Below are 19,364 nucleotides of genomic sequence, written 5' to 3'. Positions count from 1 at the left end.
TGCCGTCATCATGGACACGGTGCCTCCTGACACCGCTGCTCGCACACAGTCAGTCACTGCCGTCATCATGGACATGGTGCCTCCTGACACCGCTGCTCGGGGGATACTAACCAGCAGCAGTGAGAACTCCCGGCCATCCCTCACCTTGTGCTCTGGAAGAAGAGGCCCTGAGATCTGGAACACAGAGGCTGCAGGAGACCTGTGGCAAGCAGAGGACCCAGAGGAGGAGCAGGGTCAGGTGCAGACCAGGGCAGCGGGGGTGCACTCAGCCACTCACTGAGAGGCTGAAGTTTGCAATCGAAACAAACTTTATTTAAAATGTATATGCTGCCTAGCCACGCCCCTGCATGTGGAACTGGGAAGCGATGCTGTGATTCTCCTGCCTCATAGAGCCAGCAGCAGCATCAAGAGGAGAGGAAGGGGGCCCCATACAGCGTCTACTGCAGCGTGCAGGGCCCTCTCTGATGGCAAATGACTCCGGTAGCGGCCCCCTTCCTCTCCACTTAGTGGAGATGCTGCCGCTGGCTCTATGAAAGAACAAAACACTTCAACAGCTGATTGGGCCCCCTCTCCTTCAGGGCCCCTGTGCAGCCGCACCGGCTGAACCGGCGGTATGTCCGCCCATGAATGTCTATTGTCTGTACAAGTCCCCTCTATAAGTTGTAAAGCGCTGCGGAATATGTTGGCGCTATATAAATAAAAATTATTATTATTATTATATCGCAAATATAGGGGTAAACTGTATGGAGGACTTGGCTGGGGAAATTGAGGTGGGGTACAGTAGGATCACCATACTGTTTGTGCGGAGGGTACTGTGGAGGAATTTACTGTGTGGGTATAATACAGTGTTTGTGGGGCTCTTTTGTTGTTATCATACTCTATGCGTGCAATGAAAGGGGAATCAAGGGCTTCTGTAGGAGGAATATTACTTTGTAAAGGCTGCAAAGTTGTGAGATTCTTTGACCCCGCCGAATATATTTTTTAGGGGGGAGGGGCCCATGATTTCTATGTACATCACTGTCCAAAGCTACAGCTCTTTCCAGGCTACCCTGACTTCATGCTGGCAAGCTTACAGAAGCTCTCCTCAGGTACACTCTCGCTGCTTGATTCTCAGAGGTGCCAAAACACAGCACAATTGTCTTTCCTCATGTTGTGCACACTTCTTAGTCAAGATGTCCCCTCAATGCGGCTGGCAGATACTTCTAGTCTACGTCTCAAAAACATCTTCCTTGAGTCTCTATATGATTTACTCTCTGTGTAACTTCTCTACAACAATCATGCTCTCTCAATCATGCATCATCACTTCTATGGAGACTCTCAACAGCACAAGTCCTGACTCTGACTCTCACCTGATCACATGGGTACCCAACCACATGGGTACAAACTTAGTGGCACCTGCATAAATAAAGCAGAAGAGCATTAACAGCACATATCATTATCCAACAAACACTCCATCTGCTTTTCCTGTGCAGATACAATCATCTTTATTTTTAATAGTATTGCACCCACAAATAAAACGCTAGTGGCCCACACTTCCCCTTGAAGATTTGAGAGTTATATAATGCATTGTGATGTTTTGAAATGTTGTTTGTCTATTTTCTGCCCAGTAACAGTGAGTTAGCAGCAGACAGGGTTGTCAGTTGGGGAGCAGTCCTGAATGGGAGGCGTTACATGGGCACACAAGTTTGTAATATCCAGTTTGTTAGCAGTTTGAGTTCAGCGTTGAGAACTGGAAGACCTATGGTCTATGTAACACCCCAGGTAACCAGCAGTTACAGTGGCATTGGTTTCCTCACAGGGAGTGTGATGTCATGCTTGGAAACCAAGAAGGATCTCCTTTAACAGGTATTCAGCACATACAACACCGTTCTGACTCCAGGCCAGAAGAGGGAGCTCTACACCTGACTTCAGGGGAGCTGCTCTCTCTGGTCGGGAGGAGGAGTCAGTTGTTAGGCAGTTGGAGTTAGACAGTTGGTGTGAGGAGAGCGAGGAGTGAGAAAGGAAAACTGGGGCCGTGCAGACGAGTGATTCTGCAGCTCCTGGGAAGGAAAAAGAGAGCAGAGCAACTTGTAAAGAGACTGAAAGGAGGAAGGAGCAAAGGCGAAGTGAAGAGCTGGAGAGAGAAGTTGCATCTGAACTTACTCCATGCCGAATGCAGATACCGGTAGCCAGAAGACCGATGTTTGGGTAACTTCATGCCCCACGGCAGAAACCGGCGGACAGCTAGATTTCAAGTTACCTGTCCACCATTAACACAGTAGCAGATAGAGCCCGGGTTGTGATAGAGATCCTGTAAAAAGGCTTGAGTCACCTGTCGTACGGGTTAGTGTCCTACCTAAAGGGGGACAGAGAGAACGTGAGGACCTTGTGTGAGGCCTAAGGCAGCAAGGGACTACAACAACACAGCGCTAGAAGGAAGGCTTACAACTCCTCCTGGTTAGGGGGATTCCTGAGCCGCTTCCAAGCCAGCCGGACCACCACCAGCACCTGTGATCCGGTACCTTGGACTGTGGCTGCCTAAATCACACAGTAAAGAGGTAAAGAGACTGCAACCCCATGTCCTCCGTTTCTTTCTACACCACCTACCACCTGTCCTTACTACATCGGGAGCCCTGGGGACCCAGCTTCACCTCTGGGAAGCCATACCATCCCAGCTGCCATAACATCACCCCAGCGGACCCCTTTAAGCAGCGATGGCCATCCCTGACTGAATACCACAGGTGGCGTCACGAACTTTCATTATTCACCAATCCCTTTAAAGACTTCGCTCCTTCTGTTTTTCCTCATCTGGTCCTGGCTTGCCAAGATCAATGGCAGTGTGCAGTCTGCAGAGGCATACCGCCAAGGTAGCATCAGCACACACCTAGCCAGGACCCCCATTTTCGTGTAGCGTGGTGGAGCGTGGATGATGCTTCCCTCGTCCATGACTCCTGCCCTGCACCATGTTATAGGACTGTGATATAGCTGTGTGAATAAAACCTATCAGTAAGGCCAAACTAAGTAGACATGTTGCAGCTATGTAGTCTTTTAATTGCTTGCAAAATAATTGCCCAATTTTTCAAGCCGATTGTCATTACCACATAGTTTTGCGCATGAAGTAGCAGTTTGTCTGCAAAATCAAACGACTGCTTTTTAAACAACTAAAAAATACAGCAGCTATTTGTGACATGGCCACTATGTTTAGCCTTGCCTTAAAGGATAAATGTGTATTATAAGAATACTTCCTGATAAATCAGTGAACATACAGAAAGACAGGCACTGAAAATCAAATATGGCTGTGTGAACAGAACATTCTCCCGCAGTTAATCTAGGAGCGTATAATGTCTCTGTGACGGGATACTGCCCCTCCCTGCCAACTGTCCACATTATGTGCGCCTGAGTAAACAGGTAAAGCAGCCAGTGACGTGTGTGCAGATGAGCTCATGTGTTATATTATATTACACAGCACTGTCACTTTAAGCCTGAGACAGCCTTTGGTCAGATGCTTTAGTTGGGCTGGGACTGCATTATTCTCCATCTTAAAGCCTCCTCTTCTTCCAAGTACTGCACAGACCCAGAGTCTGCCTCTCTATTCAGACACACGTATTCTTTAAGACATTGTGCGAGTGGTTAAAGCAAAATCCAGTACCTACGTGGGCATCAATAAAGAACGTAAGTACCTGGAGATGTTACTCTTTGTGGGGGTCTCTGGAGGTCATTGATGAGTAGGATATGGACTTTTTATGTACATTGTATTTAGGTTCCTCGCCATATTGAGGATCTTAAACATTAATAGACAGATACTTCATAACAAACTATCAGGACATGAGAGACTTCTGCTGCTGCTTAGCTTTCAGAACATGATTAAGGCTTCGTATAATTCACCATATCTTTTCGTACATAACATAAATAAGGTATGAAAGGGGCAGAACAGATTGCGGTGTTTATTATTTTCTGTAAGCTTTCTACAGACATACACATGCAAACGCCAGGACGTAGCACACAAGTAAATGCACCACGTATAATTTGCACTCTGCACCAAATTGATTTTTTTGTAAAGTGACGTAAACATCGATGAGAACGTTTTACAGAAATTTCCATCACAGAATGATTCATCTATTACGCAAGTCTGGAAATCCCCAATGACACATTCCAAGTCCATTACTATTCACTGTCGGCTTCAGTGGACGGAAATGCTGCGTCACCGGGCTGAGTGCCTTTTGTTACAAGTCTGCCTGTTTATACAGTGCCTCGAAAAAGTATTCATAGCCGTGAACTTTTCAACATTTTTTCATATTACTCCCACTAACGTAAACGGGTGGCCTGAAACAGAAATGTATTTTAATCCTAAATCTCTATATTTAATTTCATAATCTAATCTTTTTTCTAATATACTTTAATTAAAAATTCCCTATCGCTCCCTTATTATTCTAACTGCTTTATTATTATCTTTTTCACTATTACCTGTGTGATGATGCTTTGTTAGAGAATCACAGTGCATGCTGGGAAACTCAAACGAGTCACTATCAGGGGGCAGAGGCTGCGGTCACTGAAACAAAACAATGATGTCTGTTTCTGTGGCTGGGCTAGTCCCTACTCTACTGAGCATGCATCGGTTGTCAATTCTGACGGATGCTCAGTAGGATTTTGTCACTGTGTATTGTTGTTCTCAGAGACAAATGTACTCTCTTGCCGGCTCTGATGAGAAGTGTTGATGAGTCACCAACGGAGCGCTCTTGTCGGTGTGAATTGTAACGAAAGCACGAGCGAGGAGAGTCCGGCACCGCCCCAGTAAGTGACATCATTTTTTCGGAATTGACAACTGATGCATGCTCAGTAGAGTAGAGACTAGCCCAGGCCCTGAAACTAGTCCCTGAAATGGATGTCACTGGTGTCGCTTCATTTCAGGGTGGGGCAGAGGCTGTGCCTGATGACTCGTTTGAGTATCCCAACATGCACTTGGATACTCAAATGAAACACCATAACACAGGAAGTAGTCAAAAAAATAAAGCAGCTAGATAGATTAGTAAGGGAATGATAGAGAATTTTTAATTAAAGTATATTAGAAAAAAATATTAGATCACGACATTAAATAGAGATTTAGGATTACAATTTTAGTTTCGGACCACTCCTTTAACACCTTCACAACCTTTGATGTACGTACCCATATGTCATGGTCAGATAGGAGTTTCAGACCTTTTACGTATGGGTACGTCATGGCAATCGTGTGGGGCGTGTGGGGCACAGGAGCTGTGCCCCCAAGATCGCCACCGGGAGCTCTGCTTAAGTTATAGCCGAGACCCAGCTATCACTGTCAGGAATGGTGCCCTCATCGCCCAGGGCCATTTAACCCCCTGAATGCCACAATTGATATCGATCACAGCATTTAGAATGCTGGCAGATGGAGGATTCGCCCTCTCCCTTCTGTTTGGCGCCCTTTAGGCCGGGGTCACACATGCGTGTTTTACGGACGTAAGAGCGCAGAAACTACGTCCGTAAAACTCGCATTACATACGGCACAATTATTCTCAATGGGGCTGCTCCTATTAGCCGTATATTACGGTTCAGTATTATACGGCTTTCTACGGCCGTACAAAATCGCAGCATGCTGCGTTTGTCAGCGTATTGCGCAAAAAAAAATCGCCAATGAAAGTCTATGGGGGCGAGAAAAATACGGATTCCACACGGACCAGCAGTGTGACTTGCGAGAAATACGCAGCGGTGTTAGTGAAAAGTCGGTAATTCAATTGCCGGCTTCTCATTTCTCCTGCACAAACCCGACAGGATATGAGACATGGTTTACATATAGTAAACCATCTCATATCCCCATTTTTTTTGCATATTCCACACTACTAATGTTAGTAGTGTGTATGTGCAAAATTTCAGCGCTGTAGCTGCTAAAATAAAGGGTTAAATGGCGGAAAAAATTGGCGTGGGCTCCCGCGCAATTTTCTCCGCCAGAATGGTAAAGCCAGTGACTGAGGGCAGATATTAATAGCCTAGAGAGGGTCCATGGTTATTGGCCCCCCCGTGGCTAAAAACATCTGCCCCCAGCCACCCCAGAAAAGGCACATCTGGAAGATGCGCCTATTCTGGCACTTGGCCACTCTCTTCCCACTCCCTGTAGTGGTGGGATATGGGGTAATGAAGGGTTAATGCCACCTTGCTATTGTAAGGTGACATTAAGCCAGATTAATAATGGAGAGGCGTCAATTATGACACCTATCCATTATTAATCCAATTGTATGAAAGGGTTAAAAAACACACACACACACACATGATTTAAAAGTATTTTAATGAAATAAACACAGCGGTTGTTTTAATAATTTATTGCTCTCTCAATCCATCAGCAACACCCTCGCTTGGCAAAATAATAAACGAACGCACAAGATACATACCCTCAGCTGAACTGTCACGTCCAACGAGGTAATCCATCTGAAGGGGTTAACTAATATTACAGGCACGAGCTGCGATAAACCACTCGCTCGTGCCTGTAATCCCCGGGTGCTGAAAGGAAAGCAGAGTGATCTATACTTACATTCAGTCGCGGTGATGCGCCCCTGCTGGATGTTCTCATGAACTGCAGCCTGGGAACTTTTTCCCACTCTCCAGGTCATATGAGGACATCCACCAGGGGGCGCATCACCGCGACTGAAGGAAATGTAGGTCAATGACCTACATTTCATTCATTCGCCGGGGATTACAGGCACGGAGCACAGCTGCATTTGCAGGGCTCCTGCCTGTAAAATATTTTAACCCCTTCAGATGGATTACTTCGGGGGACGTGACGGTTCAGCTGAGGGTATGTATCTTGTGCGTTTATTATTTTGCCAAGCGAGGGTGTTGCTGATGGATTGAGAGAGCAATAAATTATTAAAACAACCGCTGTGTTTATTTCATTAAAATACTTTTAAATCATGTGTGTGTGTGTTTTTTAACCCTTTCATACAATTGGATTAATAATGGATAGGTGTCATAATTGACACCTCTCCATTATTAATCTGGCTTAATGTCACCTTACAATAGCAAGGTGGCATTAACCCTTCATTACCCCATATCCCACCACTACAGGGAGTGGGAAGAGAGTGGCCAAGTGCCAGAATAGGCGCATCTTCCAGATGTGCCTTTTCTGGGGTGGCTGGGGGCAGATGTTTGTAGCCAGGGGGGGCCAATAACCATGGACCCTCTCCTGGCTATTAATATCTGCCCTCAGTCACTGGCTTTACCATTCTGGCGGAGAAAATTGCGCGGGAGCCCACGCCAATTTTTTCCGCTATTTAACCCTTTATTTTAGCAGCTACAGCGCTGAAATTTTGCACATACACACTACTAACATTAGTAGTGTGGAATATGCAAAAAAAATGGGGATATGAGATGGTTTACTATATGTAAACCATGTCTCATATCCTGTCGGGTTTGGGCAGGAGAAATGAAAAGCCGGCAATTGAATTACCGGCTGTTCACAGATATCGCGCTGAATGACATCTAAATACAGAATATATATATATGTGTCTCAATGACATATATATATATATACTGTATATATGTTTTACCGAACATTTGAGCACATAAATCCATTAGATGTCGGTTTGGCAAGCCTGCGCGAAAATCTCGCAGTACGGATGCCATACGGATTACATACGGAGGATGCCATGCGCAAAATACGCTGACACACCCTGACTACGGATCAATATTTTGGGAACATTTCTCCGTATTACGGCCGTAGTACGGACGTATAATACGTGGCGTATTGTCTTACGCCAAGTGTGACCCCAGCCTTAGACATCATGATGAGGGCCCGATAGTTGACATGGCAACCCAAGGTCGTCATGACAACCTTCTGATCAGCCTGCTGGTGCACTGAAATACATTATACCAGCGATCAGAGTAATACAAGTTAAAGTCTCATAGAGGGACTAAGTAAAAAAGTAAAAATAAAGTTTTTTTAAAAATTGTAAAAATATTTTTTCAAAAATCACAAAATAAAGAACAAAAGAATTATACAAAATTTACCAATAAATACACAAATTTATGTAAAAAAAACATACATATTGTATAGCCACATCCATATCGACCCAACCTATAAAACTGTCACACTAATTAACCCCATCAGTGAACACCTTAAAAAAGTTAAATAAAAAATGTGGCCAAATGCTATGATTTTTCATCATGCTGCCGAACACAAAATGGAATAAAGTGCGATCAAAAGGTCGAATGGAAATAAAATGGTATAGCTGAAAATGCCATCTTGTCTGGTAAAAAAAAGCCATACAGTGAAGAAGTAAAAAGTTATAGCACTCAGCATATAGCGATGCAAAAACATTATTTTTTTCTATAAAATAGTTTTCATTTTGTAAAAGCAGCAAAGCAAAAAATATATATATCAATGTGGAATCGCTGTACTCGTACTGAGCCTAAGAATAAACCTGCCTTATCAATTTTACCACACAGTGGGCAGCATAGAAAACAAAGACAAACCACAACACCGGAATTGCTGGATTTTTGTTCATTCTGCCTCCCAAAAATTGGAATAGAAAGCAATCAAAAAATGTAGAAATAAATTATAAATAAAAATAGTACAAATAAAAATGTCAACTTGTCCCACAAAAAACAAGCCCTCACATGAGTCTGTTGGCAGAAATAAAGAAAAATTATAGCTCTCAAAATAGTATTTTTTAGTGTGTGACAGCAGCCAAACATAAAAAAAATATAAATCTGGTATTGCTGTAATCGCACTGACCCGAAGAATTAAGTCATCTATTCACTTATACTGCACGAGTACCTGCGTAAAAAATAAACAAAACCAATTCCTCACGTGCTGCTGATTTGATCATTCTGCCTCCCAAATGATCGCAGTAAGGGCTGTCCCACACGTCCAGATAATTCCGGTACCGGAATAAATCGGTACCGGAGTTATCCGTGTCCGTGTGCCTGGGAACTCACGTAGGCCATACGTGCGGCACACGTGTGCCGCCCGTATGGCGAGTGGGTACCACACGGAGCGTGTGGTACCCACTCTGCATCTTGCTGAATCCGCGATTCATATGTTCCCTGCAGCAGCGTTTTCTGCAGAGAAAATATGAATCATAGTGTTTAAAATAAAGATCTATGTGTCCGCAGGCCCCCCACCCCCTGTGCGCCCCCCCCCCCCGCTGTTCAGAAAATACTTACCCGCTCCCTTGCTGCTTCCTGGTCTGGCCGCGGCTTCTAGTGTATGCGGTCACGTGGGGCCGATCATTTACAGTCATGAATATGTGGCTCCACCTCCCATAGGGGCGGAGCCGACTATTCATGATTGTAAATGATCGGCCCCACGTGACCGTATACAGTAGGAGGCGTGGGGCAGAGAGGAAGGAGTGACAGCCAACGTGGGAGCGGGTGAGTATTTTCAGAACAGCGGGGGGGGCGCACAGGGGGTGGGGGGGCGGCGGACAGATAGATCTTTATTTTAAACACTATTATTCATATTTTCTCTGCAGCAAACGCTGCTGCAGGGAACATATGAATCGCGGCTTCAGCACCATGTGGGGGGGACAGCGCTTACTGTAGCGCTGTCTCCTGCACGCACACGGACCCCAGACGGAGAATGTCCGTGTGAGGTCCGTGTTTTACACGGACCCATTGACTCTATTGGGTCCGTGTAATACGTGCGCTCCCACGAACACTGACATGTCTCCGTGTTTGGCACACGGAGACACAGTCCGCAAAAAATCAATGACATCTGAACAGATGCATTGATTTTTATGTGTCTACGTGTGTCAGTGTCTCCGGTACGGGAGGAAACTGTCACCTCACGTACCGGAGCCACTGACGTGTGAAACCGGCCTAAGGCTCGGCTCACATTCATCTTGCACTCTACACTGAGCGCTTACACTGGGGTTTCCATGTAAATCTCTGAAATCGTGATTCAGACAGAACCCTCGGTGGATGATTCCTTATAAGGAGGTGGAAACACTGTGGAGTCTGTCTGTCCTATGACTCGGCAGTATCCATTTTTTTAATGCTATATGTCTCTCCAGACAAGTCTTTTTTTCTTTGTGAGGTTTGACAAAGACCCAGGAAGGGTCGAAATGTAACCTTACCTACAGTATTCCAACTCTGTATTCCATTCTCTGTGGTGTTTTTTCTGCACATGTAATAAACACATATATATTTTTTGCAACCTAAATCATTTATTGAATACATGTAGGCTATAGGCGCAATCAGGAGAAATTGCACAACACAACCGTGAGGACCATTTTTTCCTATTAGACCTTATAAAATTAAAAACTTGGAGCTAAAAAAACATTTTAGTGGTAAAAATGTAATTCTTTCTTCACCGCCCAATAGTATAAAATTCTGTGAGGCACATGTCGTGTTAATATGCTCACTGCACCCCTAGATCAATTCATTGAGAGGTGTAGTTTGTAAAATGGGCTCTCTTGTGGGGAGTTTTCAACCACATATTGGGTATTGGCGTACTCAGAAGAAATTACGTACCAAATTGTATGGTCCATTTTCGCCGACCATCCCTTTTGAAAATTTAAAACTTGATGCCAAAGCAACATTTTAGTGGATAAATGGAAATTTTCCAATGACTCAGCCTAATGTTATACAATTCTGCAAATTGCCTGACGGATCAAAAACTGCTCACTACACCCGTAACTCAATTTATCATGAGGTGTACTTTCCAGAATGGGGTCACTTGTGGGAGATTCTGCTGCTTTGGCATGAAAGGGGCTTTTCAAGTGTGACATGACATCTGCAATCCATTCCAGCCAAAATTAAGCTCCATAATTCAAATGGCGCTACTTCCCTGCCATGAGCCCAAACAGTAGATTTCTACCACATTTCCACCCGCTGTACTAAGAAAAAAAATCGCACAACATATTTTGGGTCCATTTTCTCCTGCTACCATTTTGGAAAGGAAAAATCTAGGGCTAAAGCAACATTTTTGCAGGAAAATGTTATTTTTTTTCATTTTCACAGCTCAACGTTAAAATATTCTGTTAAGCACCTGTGGGTTCAAGGTGCTCACCATACCTCTAGATACATACCTTGAGGGGTCTAGTTTCCACAATGTGGTCACTTGTGGGGGAGTTTCCACTGTTCAGGCACATTAGGAGCTCTGCAAATGCAACATGGCATCCACTATCTATTCCAGTCAATTTTGTGCTCCAAAAGTTGAAGGGTGTTCCTTTCCTTCCGATTATACAAACAATAATTTTTCACCACGTATGGGGTATCGGTGTACTCATAAGAAACTGCACACAAAATTGTATGGTCAATTTTCTTCTGCTACCCATTTAAAAATGCTAACTTTTAAGCAAAGTAAATATTTTGGTTTGAGAAAGTAAAATTTTCAATTTTTTCCTTCCACATAGCTTTAATTCTAATGAAACCCCTATAAGGTTAATTAAGTTCTTCAGTGTGCTTTTGAGCACTTTGAGGGGTGCAGGTTTTTTGTCAAATATGGTCCTCAAAGTCACTTTAAAAGGGATGTGGTCCCTACAAAAATGGTTTTGTAAACTGTTGGAAAAATAAGAAATTGCTGAAACTTTCAACCCTTCCGACTTCCCCCAAAAAATTCTGATTCAAAACTTATGCTGAAGTAGACTTGTGGTAAATGTTATTTATTATCTGTTTGTGTGATATAACTATCTGGTTGAAGGGCATTAAAATTCAAAGTTTGAAAATTGTTAAAATTTCAATTTCTTTGGTCAGATTTTTGAAATAAACGCAAATAATAACAACCTAAGCTTACCATGATCATGAAGTACAGCATGTCACGAAAAAGCAGTCACAGAATCACTTCGATATCTTGAAGCATTCCAGAGTTATTACCTCATAAAGTGACACTGGTCAGAATTTAAAAAAAAATAGGCAGCATTTTATTGGGATTTTATGTTATATACCAACATAAAGTAGCAAGTATTTGTTAAGTATAAAGGAAATTATACATGATTTTCAAATTATTAAAAATATAAATCTATAGTATGTAGATATAGAAAGTAAAATTGTGGAAAGGGGCAGGGTCACCTGCAGCCCGACCCACTAATTATAATATATGCCAGAAAGTAAATTATAATGCCAATCTATCTCAGCCAATGATTTGGATTTTTTGGAGAGTGCATAACAGGCAGTGTTTCAAATTCTCTTCTATGGCCTTAGAGTAAGTTTTCAAATCTCAAACAAAGTTCTTCACACACTGCATACATTCCAACTGATATTATACCTATAACATTGAAAGAGTTAAATGTTTCAAATTAAATTATAATCTTATATTTATGGCGCCAGGCAGATGCCACTTTGTCAAATTTTATGGGGCAAGAAAGGGGTTTAAAAATAAATAATCACTTCATTATCCACCTGTTCTATCACCATCACAGCCCACCTTCCGATCCTCAGTTTCATCCACCTTCATCCAACATGCAACGTCCTCTTCAGCAATCTTCATACTGTTCCAAATAGGCATCTAACTGTAAATGCAAAGAAAAAAGAGGTATGCAAAGAGTTGGGATCTCCAAAATTAATAATACAAATATTTTATTAACATGTACAAACATATTCAGTATCATGGCACACAATAAAAACATTTAAAAACATACAAACTGTAAAATGATCCTCTGGGTGTGTCCCTGTTATGACCTCCCTCCTCTAAAGTCCAACTGGTAGTGAAAAAAACAGGTAAAACACACCAGGTAAATGAAATATCACAGTAACAAATGAATATACTGTATATATCAATGCCTGTGAAATCTCAAGTAAGATAAGTATCACAAGAAAAACTATATGCACAAGAAAAAAATAAAATACTATATATATATATATATATATATATATATATATATATATATATATACTGTATATATATACACATATGGCTCTGGCAAAAATGAAGACACAACTGCACAGTTTTATAAAAATCAGCTTCTCTACATGTCTGACAGCCATTTCATTCTAGCGTCAGTTGAATTCCAACCAGAGTACACCTCATTCTACTTAATGTGCTTCTGATTAGGTGATCACTTGAACCAAATCTTATTTAACGAAGAAAATACACTGCTGCGTTGTTCACAATCCTCTTGGAATAGGACAAGCTGGATGGCAAAACAAGTGTTAGTAATATCCCAAAAGTAAAAGGAATGAAAAAATAACTTTTAGCCATGACAAAGGAATTGAAAAGAAAAGTCTTGAGTGAGGAAAAGAAGGGCTCAATTCTGGCTTTACTAGCAAAGGGATACATTGAGCATCATGTTGCCTCCATCCTTAAAATTTCTAAGATGGGGGTCTATTACAACAAGGTCAAGTAGCAGACATTATGGACAACAAAGCTACAGACCGGCAGAGGGCGAAAACTACTCTCCACTGACCGGGATGATCGTCATCTTATTCGTATGTCACTCAGCATCCACAGGATGACATCAAGTGACCTACAAAAGGAATGGCAAATGGCAGCTGGGGTGAAGTGCATGGCAAGAACAGTTCGTAACAGGCTCCTAGAGGCAGGACTCAAGTCATGTAAAGCTAGAGAAAAGCCTTTCATCAATGAGAAGCAAAGGAGAGCCAGGCTGAAGTTTGCCAAAGACCATAAGAATTGGACCATAGAGGACTGAAGTAAGGTAATCTTCTCTGATGAGTCTAATTTTCAGCTTTGGCTAACACCTGGCATCTTATGGTTAGACGGAGACCTGGAGAGGCGTACAAGCCACAGTGTCTTGCACCCACTGTGAAATTTGGTGGAGGATCGGGGATGATCTGGGGATGCTTCAGCAAGGCAGGAACTGGGCAGGTTAATCGAATCAAGCCATATACAAGGTTATCCTGGAAAAACAGTTGATTCCTTCTGCTCAGGCAATGTTCCCCAACTCTGAGGACTGTTTTTTTCCAGCAGGACAATGCGCCACTCCACACATCAAGGTGTGGATGAAGGACCACCACATCAAGTCACTCATGGCCAGCCCAATCTCCAAACCTGAACCCCATTGAAAACCTCTGGAATGTAATCAAGAGGAAGATGGATAGTCACAAGCCATCAAACAAAGAAGAACTGCTTAAATGTTTGTACCAGGAGTGGCATAAGGTCACCCAAAAGCAGTGTGAAAGACTGTTGGCAAGCATGCCAAGACACATGAAAGCTGTGTTTAAAAATCATGGTTATTCCACAAAATATTGATTTCTGAACTCTTCCTGAGTTAAAACATTAGCATTGTTGTTTCTAAATGATTATGAACTTGTTTATTTTTTTCATTAGTTCAGGACTGCAAGGAATGCATTTTTTTTGTTATTTTGACCATTTCTCATTCTCAGAAAATAAATACAAAATGTATTGCTTGGAACTTCGGAGACATGTTGTCAGTAGTTTATAGAATAAAAGAACAATTCACATTTTACTCAAAAACATACACCTATACAGTAAAGAGAAAAATCAGACAAACTGAAAATTTAGCAGTGGTCTCCTAATTTTTGGCAGATATATATACAGGTCCTTCTCAAAAAATTAGCATATAGTGTTAAATTTCATTATTTACCATAATGTAATGATTACAATTAAACTTTCATATACTATAGATTCATTATTCACCAACTGAAATTTGTCAGGTCTTTTATTGTTTTAATACTGATGATTTTGGCATACAACTCCTGATAACCCAAAAAACCTGTCTCAATAAATTAGCATATCAAGAAAAGGTTCTCTAAATGACCTATTACCCTAATCTTCTGAATCAACTAATTAACTCTAAACACATGCAAAAGATACCTGAGGCTTTTAAAAAGTCCCTGCCTGGTTCATTACTCAAAACCCCCATCATGGGTAAGACTAGCGACCTGACAGATGTCAAGAAGGCCATCATTGACACCCTCAAGCAAGAGGGTAAGACCCAGAAAGAAATTTCTCAACAAATAGGCTGTTCCCAGAGTGCTGTATCAAGGCACCTCAATGGTAAGTCTGTTGGAAGGAAACAATGTGGCAGAAAACGCTGTACAACGAGAAGAGGTGACCAGAACCTGAGGAAGCAGTGGACTGAGTCTGGTGTGGAAACATCCAGAGCCACCGTGCACAGGCGTGTGCAGGAAATGGGCTACAGGTGCCGCATTCCCCAGGTAAAGCCACTTTTGAACCATAAACAGCGGCAGAAGCGCCTGACCTGGGCTACAGAGAAGCAGCACTGGACTGTTGCTAAGTGGTCCCAAGTACTTTTTTCTGATGAAAGCAAATTTTGCATGTCATTCGGAAATCAAGGTGCCAGAGTCTGGAGGAAGACTGGGGAGAAGGAAATGCCAAAATGCCTGAAGTCCAGTGTCAAGTACCCACAGTCAGTGATGGTGTGGAGTGCCATGTCAGCTGCTGGTGTTGGTCCACTGTGTTTCATCAAGGGCAGGGTCAATGCAGCTAGCTATCAGGAGATTTTGGAGCACTTCATGCTTCCATCGGCTGAAATGCTTTATGGAGATGAAGATTTCATTTTTCAGCACGACCTGGCACCTGCTCACAGTGCCAAAACCACTGGTAAATGGTTTACTGACCATGGTATTACTGTGCTCAATTGGCCTGCCAACTCTCCTGACCTGAACCCCATAGAGAATCTGTGGGATATTGTGAAGAGAAAGTTGAGAGACGCAAGACCCAACACTCTGGATGAGCTTAAGGCCGCTATTGAAGCATCCTGGGCCTCCATAACATCTCAGCAGTGTCACAGGCTGATTGCCTCCATGCCACGCCGCATTGAAGCAGTCATTTCTGCCAAAGGATTCCCGACCAAGTATTGAGTGCATAACTGAACATTATTATTTGATGGTTTTTTTGTTTGGTATTAAAAAACACTTTTATTTGATTGGTCGGGTGAAATATGCTAATTTATTGAGACAGGTTTTTTGGGTTATCAGGAGTTGTATGCCAAAATCATCAGTATTAAAACAATAAAAGACCTGACAAATTTCAGTTGGTGGATAATGAATCTATAGTATATGAAAGTTTAATTGTAATCATTACATTATGGTAAATAATGAAATTTAACACTATATGCTAATTGTTTGAGAAGGACCTGTATATATATATATATATATATATATATATATATATATATATATATATATATATATATATATATATATATATATATGATATTTGAGCATATATAAAATATATATCTAAGCAAACAGGCAAATAAGAAAATATATGTCCATGGCAAGCAAGAAACACATGATTACCAAGGAATCCATATAATAATACAATCTCCTGCACCAAAAAGTTGACCACCTGTTGGAAAAGCTGAAGGTAAGTATAACAATTCAAAAAAATAGGACTTGTAGCCAAAAACACAGAGAAAAGAAACACAAAGTGTAAAGAGAAAGGTGGAACCTGGGAATTGGGACTGTGAATGACAGAGGAGTAATGACCCCACAGGTATTGCCATCTGCTGTGTGGCTTTCTCAGGGTCAGAGGTGGAAACACTGGCCAAGATAAGTCGTATATATACACACATACTGTATGTTAAACATTAATTGATTATTGAGTATTACCAGGTGTATGGAGAGAAGAAGAGTTACTGCCTACAATGGAGTCTGGAAGTTCCAACTGCACAAGTGTATAGACAAGGAAAACAATAGAGTTGTTGCATTTGAGTCTTACTGGGGCCATTGTAATGTCTCCTGCAAAATGTCAGCGCATAGGAATGCATTCAGTACAAGCGTGAACATAAATTAACGTGACCCTGGTAATGTCGAGCGACCGGGGTAGCAGGGCAACACCCCATCTTACTTAAACTTGCACATCCCTCCGTTTACCACCCCCGTTACCCATCAAAAAACACACTTACAACATATTCTTTGGAATAATATCGGCCACAGCAGCCTTTTTATTTATTTAACATAAAACAACAAAACAACAGTTGAATATATAAAAAACACCAATCATGAAAACTGTGAAGGAGTCCTTGAAGCTCCCAAGAATCTGGTGACCAACACAGCATAGCGTGACTTTATCCAAACCAGAATTACTCCCAGCCGTTACCTTACTGGCTCGGGAGCACCAAAGAACCCCATCGGGTTAACTGCTCACGCTAATATTCCAGGGGAACCGACCACCCCTGCCGGAACCCCCACCCCAGTCACCAGATCCAAAACCAATTGACCTCTAAATACAGAGGAGCCATCAGCCAATGGCTCCCCCAACCCAATTTCCACCAACTCCAAGGACTCCCCCCAGCCATTAAAGCCACAGTGACCCTGTTACCTGATACAAACGATCCCCACAAACAAAATTCCCAACCCCCCAACCATAAAATTAGGGCGGGCGGGCGGGACTCACGATGCCAGGAGAGCGGGAACTGCTTGGCCCACGCCCCCCACCACTATATAAGCTCCCGCTCTTTTCATCACCCCTCCCCAATAGCCCTAACCCCTCCCTCCATCCCACGGTCATGTTCGCCTTCACTTACGCCGCTGGGGGGGGGAGGGGCGGCTCCAGCTCCGGCCACTACTGATGGTACAGCGCAGGTGCACTTTAGAAATTCACCCAAAATGCTGGCGCACAAGAATACAAACTGCACATGCATGCAAGTGCAACATTGAAAGTGCAGTAATAACAAATAACAAAATAGCAGCACGCCCAATTGTATATCGCACAAGCGCACAGACTAGGCCTCTAACATCACGGTACATGTCACATGAGGGCACGACCTTCACCATAACATCAGAGGCCTTCTTAGTGCCAGAAGCCCTGGTGCAGCGTAAAACCAAGCGAAGAGGACGTTGCGAGCTAGATGAAGGATGACAGAGGAGAGAATCGGACGGTGGGCTACAGTGGCATTCTGCCCACTCCCATGTCCTATTGTGTATCACCTGCAGTAGACAATTTGTAGATAGTCTGTTACCTGAGGGTTTTCCCGAGAGAGGTATTCACTACCCACTAAGGTTTCTTTCCAATATTTTATTAATAACAAGAAGAAAATGTAGGTCAAGCAAAAAATCATATGATAATTTAAGAAAACGTGATTTGGACGGCGTGGTTTGCTGAAGGTCCAGCACAACTGTTTTTCACCAGAACTCCTGAATAACTTTCAAGAAAGCGACTGCTAAGGCTAAGTTCACATTAGCGTTTCTGTGCGCAGCATATTCATCTGCATGCGCAAACGCATGCAAAAGCATGCTTACGCCTGCGCATCATCTTGCACATGACACAAACAAAACCGCTGTGTGTGCATGCGTTTAAATGCATTTTGCCATGCATTTGCATTTTTATGCGCATGATGGAGGCGGTGACATCCTTTTCTGGACAATTGGATGCATGCATGCGGACAATTGCACAATATTTGACGCCTCAAAAAAATGCAACATCTTGCATTTGCTGGAAACCACCTCACACCGCGAAACGACGCATGCATATGCATCCGCATGCGAACGCATGTAAAAGCATGTCCCTGCGTACACCATATTAAAGATATGTACGCATGATGCATGGAAACATCCAAGAAAACGCTATCGGAGAGCCCAGCCTTCATCCCTGCAGCAGTGGTAACGTCAGCAGAGATGAAGAGGGGACTCCAGTCTATGATGGGAATTGTCCTTTCTCCTCACCGCTGATCTCTGGGAACCAGGGAGACCAGACCTAGGTGATTAATGGCACATTGTACCCAGGACAGGATAAGTCCAATGGGGAGAAGTGGGCTCAGAGGAGACTGGACACAGGTGGGAAGAAGGAGAGGCTGCTTGCAGTCTATTTCAAGCTAGCAGCTGTTTGCTCTGTCACAAAAGGACAACGTCAGCCATAATATACCCCTGCTGGGGACAAAAAGCTACGTCTGCAGCAGCTTACACAGCGCCATTGATTAACAAGAGGCAGACGAACGATCGCAGTGCAGGCTGTGGCACCATGAAGGAACGGGGGATAGGGAGATTTTCTTCCTGCTGAAGATGGGGAAATTGATACAACTGCCAGCTCTGGACATGGAGCTGGAGGAGAGGGGATGGTCGCATTAATAATGAGGTTACAAACCGCAGGGTTAAAGTCTCTACTGAAATTACTATACTTTCCTGCCGCTAACAGTTTCTGCCACTACAAATTTCGAGACTATGATTGACAGGACACAAGGGTGCAACAGTAAGGAGCCCTTAGAGGCTGATGAGACTCTTTTCACTTATAATGATTATATGCATGAACAGGAAATTGTTGAGGAAAATACTGACAATATGAGCACAAATGAGAACAGGAGAGGGGAGACTTCACCTTGTCATTCACAGATTATTCCCCTTTACAACATAATGGGACAGACGATGAATTTGGCAACACATGCACTGAATCAGGGGAACTAACTAATCCACAGAAAATGAACAATACAGACACTGTTTACATTAAATCTATTTCTGATGGTGACAATTGAGTGGCTACAGTCTTGACAGCTCTG

General features: G+C 42.9%; 1 protein-coding gene across 3 annotated transcripts in view; it reads left to right on the top strand.

The window, feature by feature from the left end:
* Nucleotides 1-3,483: 3,483 nt before the first annotated feature.
* LOC143776449 (E3 ubiquitin-protein ligase RNF14-like) overlaps nucleotides 3,484-19,364 on the top strand; it is a 60,448-nt gene continuing 44,567 nt past the window's right edge. The window contains exon 1 of one of the 3 annotated variants that reach the window (XM_077265858.1): nucleotides 3,484-3,651. The gene's annotated coding sequence lies outside the window, so the exon portion shown is untranslated. Of the gene's footprint in view, nucleotides 3,652-4,674; nucleotides 4,771-19,364 lie in introns of those variants that run through there. The other 2 variants (XM_077265860.1, XM_077265859.1) reach the window with 2 other exon arrangements.

This window comes from Ranitomeya variabilis, chromosome 5 (genome assembly GCF_051348905.1).
Source record: "Ranitomeya variabilis isolate aRanVar5 chromosome 5, aRanVar5.hap1, whole genome shotgun sequence".
Lineage (NCBI taxonomy): Eukaryota > Metazoa > Chordata > Amphibia > Anura > Dendrobatidae > Ranitomeya > Ranitomeya variabilis.
This window is presented reverse-complemented; position numbering and strand designations above follow the sequence as displayed.